This window comes from Pyxicephalus adspersus, chromosome 1 (genome assembly GCF_032062135.1).
Source record: "Pyxicephalus adspersus chromosome 1, UCB_Pads_2.0, whole genome shotgun sequence".
In the NCBI taxonomy this organism is placed as follows: Eukaryota; Metazoa; Chordata; class Amphibia; order Anura; family Pyxicephalidae; genus Pyxicephalus; species Pyxicephalus adspersus.
The window spans coordinates 12746336-12767038 of record NC_092858.1 but is presented as its reverse complement, the minus strand read 5'-3'; the positions used below and the strand labels follow the sequence as shown (position 1 = coordinate 12767038).

The window sequence follows — 20703 nt, the reverse complement described above, 5'->3', positions numbered from 1 at the left end:
AAATGGTCCACTGCCATGCTGAAGCTCCTACTAAAGATACCTACACATAAGTAAGAGGAATGGAGAAAATATGAGTATGTGCTTGTAAAGAGGGTAACTAAAGTGAATAAGGTACTTTGGCACACCATAGCATTGCATTGGGCCCATGTTTCCCAGGATAAAAAAGGCAGCTCTGACTGCAATACTTACCTACTCTCCAGCACAATAATTTCTGTTTACTGCTAAATTTCCAAAGCCTTAAAGTTAAGTGATATCCATTGAAGACTGAGAACATACTTTGAGGCGGCATGAGCCTGGCCCATTAGGGAACACCACCACCATGCCCACTCCTCTAAGGGGTTCATTCAGTCATCATCCCTCTTTGCATCATTGACCTTACAGGCCAAAAGCGCGATCATTTATTGCAAAGCAGAACCCACAGCCAGAGGTAAGTAGAATTCTCCTTATAGGCAGTTGTCAATAGCACGCTCTTCCCAAAAGCTCTTTTAATTTCCCTTTTTAGGTAGCAACTGTAAAATGTAAGAATCAACAAAAGAAAGGCTTCACTAGAAAATTAAAGTTTTGGAATATCCCAACCATAGCCTGAACTTAAACCCAATAAAAAATCTGTAGTGTGACCTGCAGAGGGCTGAGATGCCCCCGGAATCTGATTTGGAGTGCTTTTGCAACTGAAGAGTGGACAAATATTGCCAAGTCAAAATTAGCTATGATGATAGACTCTGACCCAGGAAGAATGAATGCTGGAATTATATCAAAAGGAGCTTCAACAAAGTATTAATATACAGGGGTGCACACTTATGCAACCAGCTTTTCGTATGTTTTTAATTATTTATATTTTTCCCCCAACAGATTTGTTTGTTTTTCAATTGAAATGTACAGGTTATAGGTCACATTAAAGGTGGTAAAAGTTTTGAAATTGTTTATTGTGGTTTCATTTTTTACGTCACAAAAACCTAGCATTTTAACAGGGGTGTGTACAATTTTTATATCCAATGTACGAAACCTGAAATTATGAAATAAATATACAAATAATTAGAATTAAAACACAATCAATAGCATTGCAAATAAAATGTCATTTTTTTTTATTTTTCAGCTTAAAAGGCTGAGATTCTCTTTAGGTTTTTGTTCACCATAGAACCTGGACCCCAGCTTGCAGAACATTTTATAGTGATTAAATTATAAATCTCACTTAATGAAACCTTGCTTATAATTTCTTTCTTTTCCCTGTGATGTGACCCTTAAAAAGATTCTGCTTACAGGCAGACATTTCAGTAGTAATTCATTCTTACTGTCCTGAATTTAATAGAATCCTATCATTCCATCTCACCCATCTCCACCTGCGTCGTCTTTTTTTTTTTTCCTTGAATTAGAAGGCATTTTTCCTTTATGTCAACATGCCCTCCAGCTCACCTACAGTTCCTTTTCGGGTGTTTGTCCTGTCTTTGCCCTATGAGACCGCAAGCCTTTAAATCCGGGGAACATAAATTCTAGCGCTGGTCCTGCCTCTCCCTGTTGGTTGACATAGCGGCCTGACCTTGGGTTTCCCTCTCTTGTTCCTCTCATTTCTCTTCCTCACTTTTAGATCTCCCCTTTGCTGAACCTCATACATCAAACAGCAGCCCCATATGAGATGGATGGTCATTGCATACCATTCAGAAGAAGGCCATTTAGGAAAAAACGATAATTAGTTATTTGTCATACAAGGATCTGGGAAATGTTAAGGGCTACAAAATGTAAAAAAAAAAGATTTTCTTTAGATCTACCAAAACCAAAGGAAGCCATCCAAAAAACACAAAGATGTAAAATAAGTTAAAAACAGGAGCAGAGCCCAATCATGATCTATCAAAGTCATTTGACTGGCCTTTATAGCAGAGAATGCCGCACAGTATGGAGTATCAATGCAGAATATGGTGGAGAACAGACTGAGATTTCCACTCTCTATTACAACCTTTCTCCATCTTTTTAACCCTTAAAAATGTTTCCATGTCTTCAGGGAACCCGTTCTATAATTACTATATCCACAGCTCACAGTACATTAGGGTGGTGGTCAATGAGAAGAATGCCTCTTACATTGTTGGTTTTGGAATAGCCCTTCCACAGCCAAGACTTAAACCCAATAGATAATCTATGGGGTGACCTGAAGAGAGCTATGCACAAGAAATAACCCTGCAATCTAATTTGGAGTGCTTTTGCAAAGAAGATGGGTAAATATTGCCAAGTCAAGATGTGTCATGCTGATACTCCGACCCAAGAAGACTGAATGCTGCAAATAAATCAAATGTGCTTCAACAAAGTATCAGTTTAAGGGTGCGCACACTTGCAACCAGCTTATTGTACGTTTTTTATTTCCTATATTTTTACCCCAACAGATTTTTTTGTTTTTTAATTAAATTGTAAGGGTCACATTAAAGGTTAGGAAGAATGCCATCCTTACAGATAGCCAAAAAGATAATTGGTGTCAGGGGTATTTGACCTAAAAGGTTCAAGTTGCTCATGGCTCAATGAAAACCCTAGAACCCTCTGAAGGAACCCTGCTCAGTTATATAGGGATCTTATGTAATTTAGGGACCTAAGTAAACTTTTAGCCAGACAGGTCCATGTGTTGTTGACTCCAACGCCCATACACTTCAGAGTAGTGCAAAACAGAAGGAATTGTTTTCTAATTTGTATAAAAGATAACATCCCCTACCACCCTTCTGAAGTCCATGCTTCTTGCTTATTAATTCGGGACAAATATAGGCTGGAGCAAACATTGGGATGCTTGGGATGTGGTGCATACATAGTCTAAATTAATGAACACAAGGAGCATAGACTTCGTGCTTAGTGGCTCAGATATCCAACTAGAGGAGTGATTCTCAACCAGGCTTCCTCCAGATGTTGCTGGGTGTTTCTGGAGCAATAAGCAATATTTTCCTCTCGGGTCGGTTTAACTGACTCCATTGACATTTTTGGATATCTCTAAGGGTGCCATTCTTCTCAATGGCCAGCAATGTAAGATGCATTCTTCCTATTGATCACAACCCTAATGTACGGTGAGCTGTAGATATAGTAATTATAGAAGGGTTTCCCTGAAGCTTTGAAAGGTATTGCAAGGAATTCCCCCCATGAAAATCCCATTCTTCCTTTATTCTTTATTAAGGTGATCCTGGAAAGCACCTGATGGACAATCATTTTTGAAATCCCTATTACACACAATGAACTGTGAGTATTTTTAGATATACATACATGATTATGGTAATTTGATCAGTATTTAGAATGAATAACCATTAAATTTTATCCCACATCTTTCCTAATAATTCAGCTCATTCAAATTATCAAAAAAAACAAACTTATATTTGCATATTTAAAATTTATATTTGTAAGCACACTTATAAGCTAAGCAGACTCAAGAGGATTGTGGACAACACAGAAGAGCGACAGAAGAAAGACCAGATGGTCCATCACGTTTTATTTTCTTGAACATCTGTTTTTTATGTTTAGAAAATTATTTTTTCCTCTTTTTTTTATTTTTTAACCTTTTTGTCTGAATATAGATTTGTATTTATGTCAAGCATGTTCTAATTCACTTGCTGTTGAATGACTATTTATTTTCAAGCATCTACCCACTTTTTTTGGAAAACTAATATTTTATATATTTTCTAAGATTAGATAGAAAGTTTCCTCCAGCTAGTGTGAAGTCATGACTTTGTGGTGCTGTACTCCTGAATCTTATTCACAGTTCTGGCTTTGAATCCACAGCACAGGATTTGTGCTTTCAATTACATAATTTGCACACAAGCACCCCAGATCATAACACTTTCCCAAAGGAAAGTTTTGAGGTTTTACAAAAAATAAAGTCCTCAAGCCTGTGTGGGCAGTGCTATTACCTAGGGTGCCTGTGGTGTTAGTGTTATAATCCGGGGTGCCTGTGGGAGCTGTGTTATTTTGTGAGGTGCCCTTTGGGTGCAGTTTTATGATCTGGGGTGGCTGTGGGGGCAGTGTTATGATCTGGGGTGTCTGTGGGGGCAGCTTATGATCTGGGGTGCCTGTGGGTGCAGTACTATGATATGGGGTGCCTGTGGTGTTAGTGTTATGATCTGGGGTGTCTGTGGGGGCAGTGTTATGATCTGGGGTGCCTGTGGGGGCAAATTTATGATCTGGGGTGCCTATATGGGTCAGTGTTATGATCTGGGGTGCATGTGGGGGCAGCAGTAAGCTATAGGGTGTCTTTGTGGGCAGAAATATGATCTGGGGTGCCTAAGGGGGCAGTGTTATGATCTGGGCTGCCTGTGGGGGCAGTACTATGATCTGAGGTGCCTGTGGGGGCAGTACTATGATCTGAGGTGCCTGGGGGTGCAGTGTTTTGATCTGGGGTGCCTGTGGGTTCAGTGTTATGATCTAAGGTGCCTGTGGGGGCAGTGTTATGATCTAAGGTGCCTGTGGGGGCAGTGTTATGATCTAGGGTGTCTGTTGGTTAAGTGTTATGATCTGAGGTGCCTTTGGTGGTCAGTGTTACGATCTGGGGTGCATGTGGAGGCAGTGGTGTCTTTGTTCAGTGTCAGTGTTATGATCTGGGGTGGCTTCTCTTGGTTAGGCCTAGGTTCAGCAATAACATGCCCAAAAATGAGGTCAGTTGACTACCTGAATATACTGAATGACCAGTTTTTCCATTAATGGATCATTTTCTCTCCTGATGACATGTTTCCAGATGGCAATGCAAGGATTCATGGTGCTTAAATTGTGAAAGATTGGTTCAGGGGGCATGAGACATTTTTACACATGGGATGGTCACCATAGAGTCCAGACCCGATTGAGAATCTCTGGGATGTATAGGAGAAGACTTTACACAGCGGTCCAACTTACTCATTATCAATACAAGATCTTGTGAATAATAATGCAACCATGGAAAAAAATCAATTCTGTGAAATTGGATAAGTTTAATAAAATGATACCCTGATGAATGTGTGCTATAATCAAAGCCTAGGACCGTCCAATGAAATATATTTTTGATTTTTTGGACAGGCAGGGTATAAACAGCTTATACACCTCAGTACAAATTGTTCTTTAATAAATATTACATTGCACACTTCATACTCCAGAAAACAATTAAGCTTCAAAAATAAAAATGTCACCCTATAATTACAAAACGGCCATAATTGTACCAGGTTACCTTCTTGTATAAACAATTGCATTGTACAGAGGTGAGCCGGTCCTTTCTGTTTAACGCTGCTCAATTTGTTTTGCTGACGATCAGCAAATTTCTAATTGCCAGCTGCTAACCGGAATCCTCTCCAGCCATTAACATTCCCTAAGATAATAACTTCCCATTCTGCGATGCCACATTGACTTGCCTTGAAACTGTTTTCAAAGTTTCCTTCCAATTAAAATTCAAACCACGTCCGCAACGCAACTGCATAACCAGCATTGATACAGACAATAGAAGACCGAGGACAGCAAACTCCCTCGAATTTATTTTCTGAATCGCTCTAGCTACACTATCTTCATATCTCAAAGGGGGATTTTTTTTTTTCATGACAAGTACACATCATATTTTGGCAATAAGCCCTTGACAGTAAGTTCGGTTTAGTTTTTCTTAGCTTTATATTGCAAAGTCAAAGTAAATGAAATGACAAAGGGCTGACATTCTATCAGAAGCTTCTCAGCCTCAATATTAAATAAACTGATATTTTCTTTTTATTCAACCAATTTTTTCAAGGTTACTCTTAGGACTTCTGCTGCTAAATATATTTGCTGCTTTTCCGTAGGTCATGCGTACAAATCAATGTCTCAACGCGCATTAGGTCAGTCGTGATATAAGGGAATCATGCTGCATTATAGGACATCATAAGGGGGATGTATTTACGGGAATAGACAAGCGGTAAGTACCCAGAACTGGTCCATATTGGCAACAGTACAAAGAATATTTCACCATTCTTGTCTTTCTACTCGGGGTTGCAATTAGTGACTCCCGGTCAATCATCATTAGACCCTTGCAACCCTTGTAAAGCAAGATTTAATCTATACATTTTTCACAATTTTCACCTCCTAAGACCATCCGAAAATCAATGTAAAACTCCAGAGAAGACATTTTCCTAATTTTGGGTTGGTGATATTGATTAGATCTCCAGTAGGCTCTTATTGTTGTTGAGTGTCTTATGGTTGTTGAGTGTCTTATGGTTGGATTCACCTTCAGGCTTTAAGTGCAGGCAGATGGTGAGCTGGCAGTGCACTTACCACTCCCTTATGCCATGAACACAGCTCAGGGTTGAGTCACTACATGTACTTTCCCACCCACAGCCACCAATTGAGAATTAATATGAATAAAGTGAGCAGTTCAGTACCACTCATTGTCATTTGTTGAAATGCTGGCTCATTAAGAACCAGCACTGTAGTTGGGGCAACCAAGAGGAATGCCAGGTACCAGCACTTGGGAATGGTCCAAGAACACCTCTTCCCACCACCCATCTGAACATAGTTCTACCTTCGGTCATTGTTACCAGTGTGACCAATGGGATATAATGTTAAATTCTATAGTTATCTCCTAAACAGTAGAAGTCTTCCAAAGACACCTATAATGGTGTCATGTACCAAGGTAGGACTTCTTTTCACTTTGAAGACATCTCCTACTCCTCGTAGGTGGAAGGGGGGTGCAGCAGGAAGGGTGCAGCACATTAAAGGTACGTGAAATATTTTTCAGGCTTTTAGAGAACCCCTGCTATGATTACTACATCCACACACAGTACAAGAATACGGTGGTCAGTATAATAAAATATCCCTCATAATGCCAAAAAAGACCACTGGTGACAGTTACACTGACTTGAGATGCACAAATTGGTCATTGCTCAAAGAACCCGTTAGCAAACCTACGGAGGAAGGGTTGCACAGAACTCTGGTTGAGAAACAGTGAAATAATGGCACAGTCCCTCCTTGGATACACAAAACCCATCAAGGCTTTTGGTCCCAGACACATGGACAGCATGTATAACCCTTGCAGTGATACAACAGGTTCCCCATCATCTGCACCAAATTGTGCCTGATCTTGCATTCTTCAACATTGTTGCATATGGAAAAATATGGCACAGTCCTTCATTGGTTACCCAGCCACATGGGTGACATTTACAACCCCTGGAGTGATGTTACAGGTTACTCAACAGCTGCTGGAACTTATTCGTGCCTGAACTTGTATTCTTCAGCTGAATATGGAGCTAAAATATGACACAGTCCTTCCTTGGCTACCTAAAACTCACCAGGGCTTTTGTTGCCCGGCCACATGTGTGACATTTACATATCTGGATTGATATTATAGATTCCCCAACATCTGCAGGAACCTATTTTTTTCCCGAACATCCATTCTTCAGCAGTTCTTCACATGAAGCTGAAATATGACCCCGTATTCCTTGGCTACCCAAAACTGACCAGGGGTGTCAGGCCCAGCCATATGGATGACATTTCCATCCCTTGGAGTCATACTTCAGATTTTTCAACATCTGCAGGAACCTAATTTTTCCATTCTTCAGCATATAGAGGTAAAATATGACTTATTCCTTCCTTGGCTACCCCCAGGGCTTTTGTTGCATTGCCACAAGGATGACACTTTTGACCCTGGAATGATACTACAGGTTCCTCATTATCTGCAGGAACCTAATTTCGCCTGATCTTGTAGTCCTCAACAGTTTTGAATATGAAGCTAAAATACGTCTCATTCCTTCCCTGGCTACCCAAAACTTACCAAGGGTTTCAGCCCCAACCAAATGGATGACATTTCCAACCCTTGGACTTCAGATTCTTCTGCGGGAACCTAATCTTGCATTCCTCAGCAGTTCTCCATATGGTGCTAAAATATGACACATTCCTTCCTTAGCTACCCAATACTCACCAGGACTTTTGTTGTTCAGTCACATGGATGACATTTATGACCCCTGGATTGATACTTTAGGTTCATCATCATCTGCAGGAACCCAGTTTACCCTGATCATGTATTCTTCAGCAATTCTACAAACATCTTTTTTGGGTGATGGGGTTATTATTCAGGAAAATACGTCTAGATTAATGGCAGATTGTGAGCGCTACAGGGCAGAGATCCCTTCTCCACAGTGCTGTCCTTGCCTCCTGTACCGCTCATTATTCATGTGTTTCTGTGTACGCATACATTGTTCGGAGATGCTATGTACACTGCCGTGACTACATTAATCTCTGCCGGGGCCCACTGGGACCGCTGGGATATTTGTAGGAAGCTCAGGTCCCTGGACTATAGAGTGGAAGCACGATGCGCTTCTGTTTATCAGTGCCACATAAAATAAATATTTTCTGCTGTTTTCATATGAATTGTGATGTAACAATAGATTTTAATTAAAGGAAAATTCCAGGTTTATGTAAAATGTGTGTTTGGGTTGCATGTGTATTCATTGAACAGCTGGGTGACTGTAATCTTTCTTCATATTAAAAGGAAATCATATCGTATTCCAAGAACAGGTTATTACCATAACAATAGATTAAAGGCAGTTTATTGGATGAGGTTTGCAGCATTTATTTGCTTGCTGTTCCCTATTTTGACTGCTATGATTCAATCATAGACAGAACTGTGAGTGCTCCCTCCAGTGGTCAGCAGTATATCAAGAAGTGTGATGGGCATTCTCTATGGGTTTAATGGTTATAATGGTTAATAGTAACTTGTAGACTGTCCTGGTGAAAGACTGCAGTCAGTAAAGTATGACCAGGAGCAAGCATGAAGACAAAAAGTCTTACCTGGAGAAAGCACTTAACCAGTGTTGCCTGCCCTGGAGCAAGCATGCAGCTGAGCTAGGAATAAGCAGATTGTAAGTAAAGTCTAAACCTAAAGCAGGCATGGTCCTGGAGACAAGTAGGGGCGGATTTTGGAAAGGTTGCGCAGGTGAAAGTTACAGGACCAGGACAAGAATGTAAGCACCTGAGGAATGTCTGTGCTATAATAAAAAAGTTGCAGTGTCCCCTTAACCATTAATGTATCATGGTATTATACTAAAATACTAAATCTTTTCACAAGAGATGCCTGCAATTTGCCTTGCAGCTCAGTATAGATATACTTTGGGATGCAGGGCTCACAAAGCAATCAGTTGTTAATAATGCAATAAGTGAATGCCTGAATTTTTTGCCATTTTGGGAAATCTTGCAACAGAGTGCTTTAGGAGTAGGAGAAAGCATGGAGTACATTGCTTCCTTCCTGATGATTGACAGTTAATGAACTTTCATAAAAGAGAAAAGATTTTCAGGGAATACATAATTGAATTGTCCAGCCTACCCCCATCCCCAGCAAATAAAATAAACTGGAGCTAAATCAACAATTAAGTGTTTTCTATTGGAAGCATTGGCGCTAATAAGGTTTTCTCTGTGCCTACTGGTTTATTTATGGAAACTGACGGTGTTATATTGGACCGCCGGCTATGTAAATGTCTGTGCCATAATATAGGAAGCAAAAAATAGGCAAAGCATTATGAATTTTTTTTGTATACTTATATCTCGTAATATGTCGGCTTTGATATGGTGTAGAAATATTTCAAAGAGTGTCTACCAATAAATTAAACTTGCATACTAAATTTATAAAAAACTCAACTAACCCCCCTGTGTAGAATGGTTCTTTTGATGTCTTCCTGAATCCTTTTCATCCAAAGGTCTTCGAAGATCCTATGAAGATGACAACTGTCACCTAAGCTTTCTACTTGTATTCTTCTAGGCATGTCCCAATGTGACAACACACGGGTCTGGCCATTATGACACTGAACATTATACTATATGGGGCAAAAGTGAGTGATAATCCTGGAATTACCAGATTACCAGGGGTTGTATAGATCTGGCACCAATTTTACATGGCATTCTTCTCTCCAAAACTAATGCATGGATGTCCTCCTCTAAATGCTGATTAATATAGGAGGTCCCCTCTCCTGTTGATAACCTTTGTAAGGGGAATTGTGCCCTATTACTTATATAAGGGGACACTTCTTCCACTGATCACCAATTTAGGAAAGGGCCTCTTCCACTGACCAGGGCATTTCTCTTGCTGACCACCAATGTAAGGTTCATTGTTCTCAATGATTAGCAATTTTAGAGGGCATCTTTCTTGCTAAAAAAAAACAGTGTAGGAGGCATCCTTGCCAATACTTACTGATCTGGTACTGTTTCCACAAATGTAAGGAATCACCCTCCCCCCCTACTGATAACCAATGTAAGTAGAGGCCTCCACTAACCAGCAATGGGGCGGCACCTATTTTATTCATCACCAATGTAACTGGCATTCCTCCCAATACCAATAATGTAAGAGATGTTCTACCCAACAAATTCTGATAAACGGGAGAAGTTTTCCCATTGACCACCAATGTTGGGTGGTCACCTTACCCAATGACCACCATTATGGGGGTTCTTTGTGTACTGAGCCATAATTCCATTTACCACCATTATAAGGGAGTACTTTTCCCACTAACCACAAATCTAAAGGTAACACCACTAAGCACCAATTCAAACAGACAATACACAACCCACTAAGAAAAAGAAGAGTTTCTCCACTGAGCACCAATGTAAACATTCACTAATTTTTTTTTTACTTTCTAAATTTATGATTGGGTTGACAAATTCACCAAAAATAACAAATTCTTTTATTTCTTATTTACTGATGGCCTCAATGTACCCAGAACTGTAGATACAATCATTTTCATTAAGGGATGGGGAGTGTAGGGCTCTCTGTAACCTAAGGGCTCCTACATGGAATATTGGTTGAAGAAGGTGACATTAATGGATGAATGGGTGAAATACCAGATTCCCAACCATAATGGTGTGAATAATATTTAAAAACAATCTTCCAATGCATACAAAGAGTGAAGCCTACCTGCTCAGGTATTTCAGGTTTTAAACATATTTGATATTCATCAGTTCACCCCAATTTTAGTAATATAAGTAGCAGTCGGACCCTCTTTTGATCAAAGTAGATATATTGACTGTATGCTGTCTACAACACACATACAAGGTGATGTATTAAGATTGGTGCCATGGTCAGACTTTATGTCAGCCTAGTCATACTCACAATCACTTTTGATGTTTAAACGGAAAATAAAGAAAATATAACAAGAACAAGTGGACAGCACTGGCTCCATAAAGCAGACATTCGTATTGCACATGGGCAGAGCCCCTCTGGAATCCGGGTATTGTGGACAGTACACAAAGGTAAAGCAGCATTAACAATATTGTAGTGTAAAACCCCATCAAATGACAATCAATGGAAATGATCTTTTTGATCATTTCCAGTGACAAATATATGAATGAGCCCCATACACACAGAGCCATTCTGTTCTATAGAGGGGGGGGGGAGGTCCAGCAAGCTGCACCCCACTGTGCTCTTTTCCATTGGAATGCAAAGTAATCACTCTTGATTATCCATTCATCCATCCACCATGGCAGATTGATAAATGATGTCGCAGGATCACCATACATGGTTCAGATTTTCGCCCGAGATAAACAAAACTATTCGTCTCGGGCAAAAATAATCTGACGTGTACATGCTTTTAGCAGCTGACTGATTGATTTTCTTTTCTGTTCTGTACACACACATGTCCAGCAGCAGAGAAACCTAAATGTTCACACACATTGCTTGGGGAAATGACTGCTTGTAACCCATCATTTCTTCATTTGATCACATGATCAAGTATCCAATGCCAGGGCATTTGTCATGTGACCATCTGCTGCACCTGTCACCTGATACAGATCAGCCTCACTTTGTGCTACAATGTTGCAGTCTGATAACTGAATGGGAAGGGAGTTAAGGAAATGATTCCTCCTGCCTGCAGCAGACTGGTGACATCATCTCAGCCTGGGCAGCACAGTGGCTCAATGGTTAGCATCTTTGCAGCTCTAAGTCCCGGGTTTGAATCTCATCTAGGACACTATCTGCATGGAGTTTGCAGTTTCTTCCTGTGTTTGGGTGGCTTTTCTTCCACATTTCAAAAACATGACATTAGGTTAATTGACTTTCCCCCAAGATTGACCTTAGACTGTATGAAAGACATATGGCTATGGTAGGGACATTAGATTGTGAGCGGCTTTGAGGCACAGCTAGTGTCATGACTATGCATTTGTACAGCTGTGCGTAATATGATGGCGCTATATATATACTGTGTAATAATAATAAGAGGTAAAGTCACTCCAATGGAGCTCAATGCACGCTTTTTCAGAATTGTTCTTTCTAAATGCTGGCAATGTGGCTCACATTCACCTGTTATTATTTTCAGAGCTAAACGGTGATGGGTTTATATTTGAGCCCCGGATTAGGATAACTTCTGCAGGGGACAAAGCTACCCCCTCGGGCTGTGCTCCATGACAGGTCCACTTTACACATATCTGATCTGGACAGAGCTGGGACAACAAAGTGTCCCGGACAATAACGCAGTCCCAGCGCCGGGGATCTGTCTTTTTCAGCCGTCGTCTCCCAGGCTGTCCCCATTGGGAGAGTCTGGCTCTCTCTCCGAGATCACTTTTCACATTCTGTTCACCGCATTACACCCGTAACCGTAGAAACTGCCAGTGAAAAGAGCGATGGAAGTTGTTTTTCTTGGCAGCATCCAGGAAAACGATTAGCGGGCACAAAGGCTTGGTTTTAAAATTCAAAAAAAGAAAAAAAAATGTTTTCGTGGAGACGTAACGGATTCCCGCCGAGCGTTCATACTTTGTGTGACAGGCTCTGTATCTCTTCATCCATAGATTGCTTCCATGGGGTCACAATGACACATCACAGCGATGGGAATGAAGGCAACGGAACGCTGTTTATAGATCACGACCACACAAAGCACAAGCAAGAATCTGGGGCAATCTCTGCATAAATTAACTGCTAGAGAAAATGAAATTTAACCCCCCATCACACTTCCTTTGTCACCCCCATCCCTAAACTAGACTCAAGCTTGCAATTAAAGCATACAGATTCATTGATGGGAACTGAAGGACTTGTATATCTTGGTCATACTACAGATACTATTCACATTATAAATAATGATTTAAAGATTTCCCATCTCTAACACAAGCCTGCTGATTGGAATATGAAAGAGCAAGGGACTGATCAATCTAGTTATCCCTCTGCTCACTTCCTCCTACCAGTTCTTAGATTTTTGTGTGCAGGACACCTGATTGGCTCTTGTCCTAGCCCCTCCCTCTCCCAGGGGCTGCAGTACAGGAGAGGTAGCGGTCACTTGGCGCTCGAGTCCTGGGGTCTGTCTTTGGGTATTCACATCCCTACTTGGGTTATGTGGACGCTTTCTATTGGCTGACCAATAGGGGGGTCCACTAGGGATCCAAAAGTGGAGTTGCAGAAGTGATATCAGAAGGGGATTGGTGACAGCATGTACTTTGCTCAACCAGATTAGCACTCATAAAAGGCAATCGGAAAGAATTTTTAGGGTCGAATTTGGTAATGGAAGGGGGCGGTGGTGGTGATGGGGGTGGTGGTGGGGTAATAAATGGGCATTCACTTTTTTTCACACTCCAATTCTTAGAAAAGAATCACAAAAGTATACAAAACAAGGCACATAGAACCCCCCCTTCATTTTTATCCAGTATAAGCCCCTCCCCACTACCACAGCAAGGCAGAACTAAGCAGAGCTGACAACCAGATTGGGATTTCTGTGCAGCGGAGGCAGCGTTGTCAGCCCAAACAAAAAGTGAGGAGCTCATCAATTTCTATTCACATCAAAAAGTATTTTTTAGTAGCTTTAAAACTTTTAAAATGACAAACTATAAGGAAATGAGCATGGATGCAGAGATGTACTGAACACGTTATTGTGCCCAGACATACACCTTGATTTGCCCAGTTTAGAGGTAGATAACCCAAACATAGTATGTAGATCAGGACTTTACCAGCTGGTAACAGTTACTTGGATAGTACCAGCTGAAAATGCCTGGGTTACTTAATCAATGACTTGGCATATTCTCTACTCAGAGAAAAGTATCTGATCAAGTTTTTCAAGTTCAACCCAACTTGGTTCTGGGTCCGGGGCCAAATATAGGGAAGCCAGGGGCAGCTCTTATATTATGCACATCATTGGCTTCCCTGGACAATTGCATTTGCATTCACAGCAATATATGTGCATACAGGAAATCTTTAAGACCAGGGTTCTTCCTTAATTATTTGGGAATCACAATGTTGAGGAGGAAACATAAAGAAAATGTAGAATTCTCTCCACTGGCTTGACTTCATCAATAGGTTTTATTATATGTAGTTGATTGCAAATTGATTGATTCCAAAATATCTAGAGATGCTCATGTAGCATTAGATTTTGGAATTTATATGGCTTTGCAGGGGCAGACGTGATGATATGATCATGCTTATCTCCATCACACGTTTACATCATTTAGGTAAGGGGGCCCTCGGGGCCCGCACATGTTTCAGCAGGAGCCACTTTAGCCCTTGCCATGAGGAACAATGGATGCCTCTAGGGCAGTTGTCACCTTCCAGGACTTGTGTGCATCAAATTCCAGATCTAAAATAGCCTGCATGTACAAGCCTAATTATTCTCAAGAAACTATTGACATCAAAGAGGGAAACAAAAATCTGATTGTTTTGTATTAATGAGGGTATTCATTACCGGGGTATCCCTTTAAATCAGCTTTGTCTTTTTTTGAGTATGATGCAGCAATGGGCACCACCTCACCTCCTTCCACAGGTCCTACAGAAGTTTATTTGGTCCACAACTTTTACATGTTGTCCAATGCTGACATCTGTTGTAAGAAAAGTGATTGATCCTTAACATTTAATCCTGCTGCAAGCATGAAACCAGTAAAAACCTGGTAGTACTCACTGTGGCTTTACAGTGCCAGGGTGATGGGTTTAATGTCCATCAGTAAGCTTATCCACTCACATGGAGTTTGCCAGCTGCCATCAGAATGCTCAAATAAAAGTATAAATCATTTAGGACCAATATTGATGGGCAGTTATTGGGACTCGTCATTGCCCTGGTAGACCCCAAATACCACAAATGTTACGCAGCATCTGCCCGGTGCTCACAGTCACATGTGGTTGTGTGATCAGAGTGACCTAAGGCTAAGACTAGGTAGAGGGTCGGGGGTATGGGGAGGGTTGGTGAAGATTTTACAGGCAGGGTTATTAGCGAGAGGAGTAATCTAAGGGGCATAAATGTTATAAAAGTGAAGTTATGGGGGCTACATGGAAGGTTATTGAAGGGGTTATGGGGACCATAGGGAAAATTAGGTCTTGGGTTAATATGAGAAGGTTAGTATTGGGTTGTTATTGGGGGAGACGGGTGACATTAGTATGAAATTATTAAGGGGAGCTACTAGGAAGGTAGGGGTTATTATAAGGGATTACAGGGAAGGTTAGAGTTGGGTTATTATGGGATTTACTGGAAACATAGGGGGTTGGAGGGAAAGCTAGTGGTGGGTATTATAGGGGTACAAGGAAGGTTATTGTAGAGGGTATTTTAGGGGTTCCGGAAAGTTTACAGTAGGATTAATATGGTGGTTAGAAGGACAGTTAATGTCAGTGTTACAGGAAAGGTTAGTGGTATTGGTTGGGTTATTATAGGGGGTTAATGGAAATATGGAAGAAGGGGAGAAAAAGGGAAGGGTAGTGGTGGGTATTATAGAGGTTAAAGTGAAAGCTGGGTAATATGGAGGTTAAAGAAAGGTTAGCATGGGGGATATTATGGGGTTACAGAAAAAGTTAGTGTAGGGGTTTATATTGAGGTTACAGGGCAGGTTAGTGTGAGGTTATTATGGGATTGCAGTGAAGGTTAATGTTGAGGTTAATATGGGGGTTACATGTAAAATTAGTGTAGGGGTTATTATTGGGGGTACATGGCAGGTTAGTGTTAGGTTATTATGGGAGTTACAGGGAATGTTAGTGTAGGAGTTATTTTAGGGGATACAGGGCAGGTTATTGTTGGGTTATTATGGGGGTTACAGGGAAAGTTAGTGTAAGGGGTACAGGGGTTATTAAAGGGATTTTAGGAAGGGTTAATGTAGTATGGGGTATGTATGGGGTATTATGGGGGTAAAAGGGAAGGTTAGTGTGAGGTTATTATGGGATTGCAGTGAAGGTTGGTCTTGGGATTAATATGGGGGTTACAGGGAAAATTAGTGTAGGAGTTGATTTGGGGGGGGGGGGGGGGACAGGGAAGGTTAGTGTTAGGTTGTTATGGGAGTTACGGAGAAGGTTAATGTTGGGAGGGTTACAACAGGGAAGTGTTAAGTTATATTACTCTCTGCTTCACCAACTACCAATGCTCATCTCCTAGTACTAAAATCTACTGAAAAGATACCACTAAATGCTGTAACCCACAGCAACCAATCACAGTCTCTACCAATCAAAATTGCAATCTGACCCCCTATAATATATTGCACTCGAATCTATACTTGAATCTGCCCCACTCACTGGCAGCATCCTGCTCTTTAATTCAATGTCCTAAAATAAAAAGAACATAAAAACTGAACGCCTCGGTTTCCTAAACAATTGTCACCGTCACAGGCAGCCAACAGGTACACTTGAAACACCGCAGGACCATCAGACAGTCGGTTGGGCCGGGAGTATCCCGACGCATGACACAATACAGTGCGCGGCATTGTCACCGGCAGGGCGAGATTCCAAAGTCAATTCTAATCCCGCTGAATTCTATTCAACTGTCACCGTTACATGCACAACGCAGTGGATTCAATTAAGTCTCGGCGCAATGCACACGCTAGCAGGTTTTGCCTCAAGTTGCATAAAAAGAAAAGAAAAAAAAATGAAATATCTATAGAAGATGCGTTAACTCTCAAAGCGCTGAGATTCCCCCTGGCTCCTAGGATAATAATGTGTTATATGATGAATCTGAGTCGTTGCTCCTGGCGGACGGTAAAGAACTGAGAGAATTAAGGAAAATCCTTGCCTTTGGCTTTTTTGTGGATTGTGTACCAGGAGATGAAGAATAGGGAGAAGGAGGAGGAGGGGGATTACCATTGTCCCCTTGTCCCTGAGTACACCTAATGAAGTCAGCACCCTTGCATGCAAATGAGCTTGGCGGACGCAGAGGAAAGTCGAAAGAGTTCACTAAATCTCTCCGTCCCTCGGAATTATCAGTCCTCTGTGTGCCATACAGCAATCAGTCACCCACCAGACCGAGGAAACTTCCCCATCGCAAAGGCTGACTCTGCAATCAAAATGCATTCCCTACCGGACAGCCAACGCTTCGGGCACGATAATCTACGTGCGGCACCCTTGCAGCCGTCGTTACCACTGCCAGCATCTTAATGCGACTTAACCTCTTCCTCGCCAAGATTCCAGAATAGAAAACGTTGTTCCCTGTCGACAAAACACAGAGATAATTTTCCCACCATCACCACCCCCATCATTATCTGACAGGCTTGCTAAATGCGTAAACACATATACCGCCTTGTGGGTATATGCATTATGCATGGCTGTGTGCAGCCTGACATTACAATACATAGTGCTGCATGCTATTAAATCAGAGATCCGTCGTTGCATTGAATTCCAGCAAATCCTTTAGAGTTTGATGAGTGATGAACATGCACCTGCACACGTACATACCATACATACATGCTTGCATGTAAATGTAGACCGTGGTATGATTTAATAAGGCGGCGAGGGGATGTTAAAGCCTATAGCAACCAGAGATCACCTGCGCTGCTGGAAACAGAGGTTGCCACAGGTTGCAAGATAGTAACCAAGCTGCAGCATAGTAGCTTCAATTCCAGGTGACAGATTATTACAGATCAGCAGAGAAGTGCTAGCAGATCAGTGCTTGTCCTCAGTTCACACAGACTCAAAGTTTTAGAGCAAGGTGGCACAAACTTCTCCTAGACAAGAACACAACACAATGACCCATAGGGGCACTTACCTGTGCAGGCTCCCAGGTGTGTGGATCCTAATAGAAATCCATGTGGCAGAAAGGGAATGAAGCTGCTGGTTATAGAATCAATCTGCTGCCTCCTTGCACACACACAGCCAGCCCTGAGCTGTAGCTGCCTATAGACTGGGAGCTGGATTCTCTATTCACTCCTCCAGACTTTGCTGTTATTCCCATCCCTCTAATCACAGCGCAGCCTACTGGGGAACCCTGCCTGCCTGCCTGCCTGGGTTTTGTCTTTTCACCCTGCCTTTCACTTCTCACACTGCTGCATCACTCTGTGCTGTCCTTTAGGGTGCTATACAGAACCCTGAGCTGCAATGGAGCTTCATGCTGCTAATTCTGCATATTGTGCAATGGAAAGTAGAGCTTCATTTATGAATATTGTTGGTAACATATATTTTTCTTACTTGTTTTCTATTTTTGTTTTTTTTTTTGCTTTAGTTTTTAAAAGAGCTGATACAGATTTTGGCTACATATACACATTATTAATATTATTATTATTATTATTATTATTAATATTATTATTATTAATAAACAGGTTTTATATAACACCAACATATTACACAGCCCTGTACATTAAATAGGGTTTGCAAATAACAGACTAATACAGACACAGGAGGAGAGATAGGGGAGTATTACACAATAAAAGGGGAGATATGTGATGGTGGGATGTAGTGAGGGTTTAAGAGACAGAAGACGGGTAGGCAAGTTTTAAAAAGTGTGTTTTGAATGCTTTTATAAAAGAGCAGAAGGTAGGAGCAAGCTGAATAGGACGAGGAAGACGATTCCAGAGAGTCAGGGCAGCTCTAGAAAAGTCATGGAGCCGTGCGTGTGATGAGGTTATGAGTGAGGAAGTGATTAGTAGGTCATTTGAGGAGTGAAGAGAGCGGCTAGGGGAGTATTTTTTTCTATTTGGTCAGAAAGGTAAGTGGGACAATACCTGTAGAAGGATTTGAGGGCAAAGCACAGGAGCTTGAATTTGATTCTAAGGTGAAATGGAAGCCAATGAAGAGAACTACAAAGAGAGTCAGCGGAAGAGGAGCGGAGGGAAGGATGGATGAGTCTGGCTGCAGCATTCATAATAGATTGTAGACACATCAGATGATAATTGACTCAGGGATAGCAGAAGACAAAAATCTGGCGTGTGTACAGCGCTCGTCCAACATCGTTCATGGATCCGTCCTGGCATTCTCCCCCCCCCCCCCCCGTCTGTATGGTCATCACTCGTTCATGCATCTTTCAGTCTTTTGTCATTGGAAAGGATCGTGAAGGATCGACAAATATTGAACGTGTGTACGTAACCTTAGATCACAAATTCTACTGAGCACAGCACCCCCCATCCTCCTTTGATGAGTGCTAGGATCCCTTGGCTTCACATATGTGCATTGTAGCTGCGTTTTAACCCATGTTGCCATAATGCATGACAAATCAGCATGCCATTGGACACATTGATATTTCTGCTCCATGCCGTGGCAGTGCATGCTATATCAGCTACATGGTAACACACACACTGCGTGGTGGCAAACAATCTTAATGGCACCTCCACGTGACTTTGGAGTATACAGCGCTGCATACTAGGGTAATGCATTATAGTATGTGCCCCATAAATAGCTCAGGTACTATTTAAGGACCCCTGTCAAACATTGAGTAGCTTCTTTGCAAACTGCATACTAACTAATAGCATGAGCATGCGAGCGGTGCATATGTGTGAATGAGCCCTTAGCACACAGGGGTTCTTTTTATTTTGCATGCCACCCCGAATGCACTTCCAGTGTGCCAACCTATTTTTTAATTTTATAAATAATTTTATAAATAACTTCCGACAGGGGATGGAAGAAACAACACACTCCATGTAGTAATGGTGAATTAGACTAAATTATTATTAAGCAGTATTTATATAGCGCCAACATATTACGCAGCGATGAACATAGGAGTTGTAAATAACAGACAGATACAGAGGGTGACACAGGAGGAGGAGAGGACTTTGCCCCCAAGAGCTTTCAATCTAAGAGGTGGGGGGATTACCATACAGTTTGTGGGCGCAGTCACATTTTAAAGGGGTGTTTTGAATGGCCTTGCCTAATTGGCCAGGACAGCCATGAAATCCCCACCCTGTTCCCTTGTTTAATGATTGGATGTTCAGCTGGAGAAGTGGCTCCTGAGTAGAGGGGAAACGGTGACATGGTACCCCATACCCAGAAGTCCTAGCTGTTTCTGTCAGATCAGATTAAATGAGTGGTGGAGCAGTGTGACGAAGGTGAACATCAGAGGGGGGTGATCGCCTTTTAAAAGAACATAATGACACAAAACTTTTGCTGCAATACACACCTTAGTCCAGAACTGTCCTGGCAGTATTTCTTTACTATCATTAGAAGTCATCAATGTGATGGGATTAGGGGTAGGGAAATTCATTAACACTTCCTGTAAGCCCAAATTGGCCTTTAACCCACCCAGCCCATAACTCCACAATGAAAAAAGAAGCAGCAGAGTGATAGGCTTATCCCTTTTTTTGTGTTTTTGCTTTCTCTTCCAATCAGCATTCTCCAATCAGCATGTGATCTGATTATTATTATTATTATTATTATTATTATTATTAATAAACAGGATTTATATAGTGCAACATATTACGCAGCGCTGTACATTAAATAGGGGTTGCAAATGACAGACAGATACAGACATTGACACAGAAGGAGAGGACCCTGCCCCGAAGAGCTTACAATCTAGTAGATTGGTTCTTAGTTCTACTTCTTCTTCTTACATCAATCCATGAAGTCCTGGGACCGAGGTTGATACCAGGGCATATTGAGGTATATACACTGACTGCTTTTAAAATAATAGTTCATATACACTT

General features: G+C 41.4%; 1 protein-coding gene across 1 annotated transcript in view; it reads right to left on the bottom strand.

Annotated features, from left to right (window-relative positions):
* Positions 1 to 17969, bottom strand: part of FAT3 (FAT atypical cadherin 3) — a gene marked incomplete in the record, with an annotated part of 408024 nt that extends 390055 nt beyond the window's left edge. Inside the window, 1 exon segment of the mRNA XM_072402567.1 lies at positions 17841 to 17969.
* Between the last annotated feature and the right edge of the window lie 2734 nt (positions 17970 to 20703).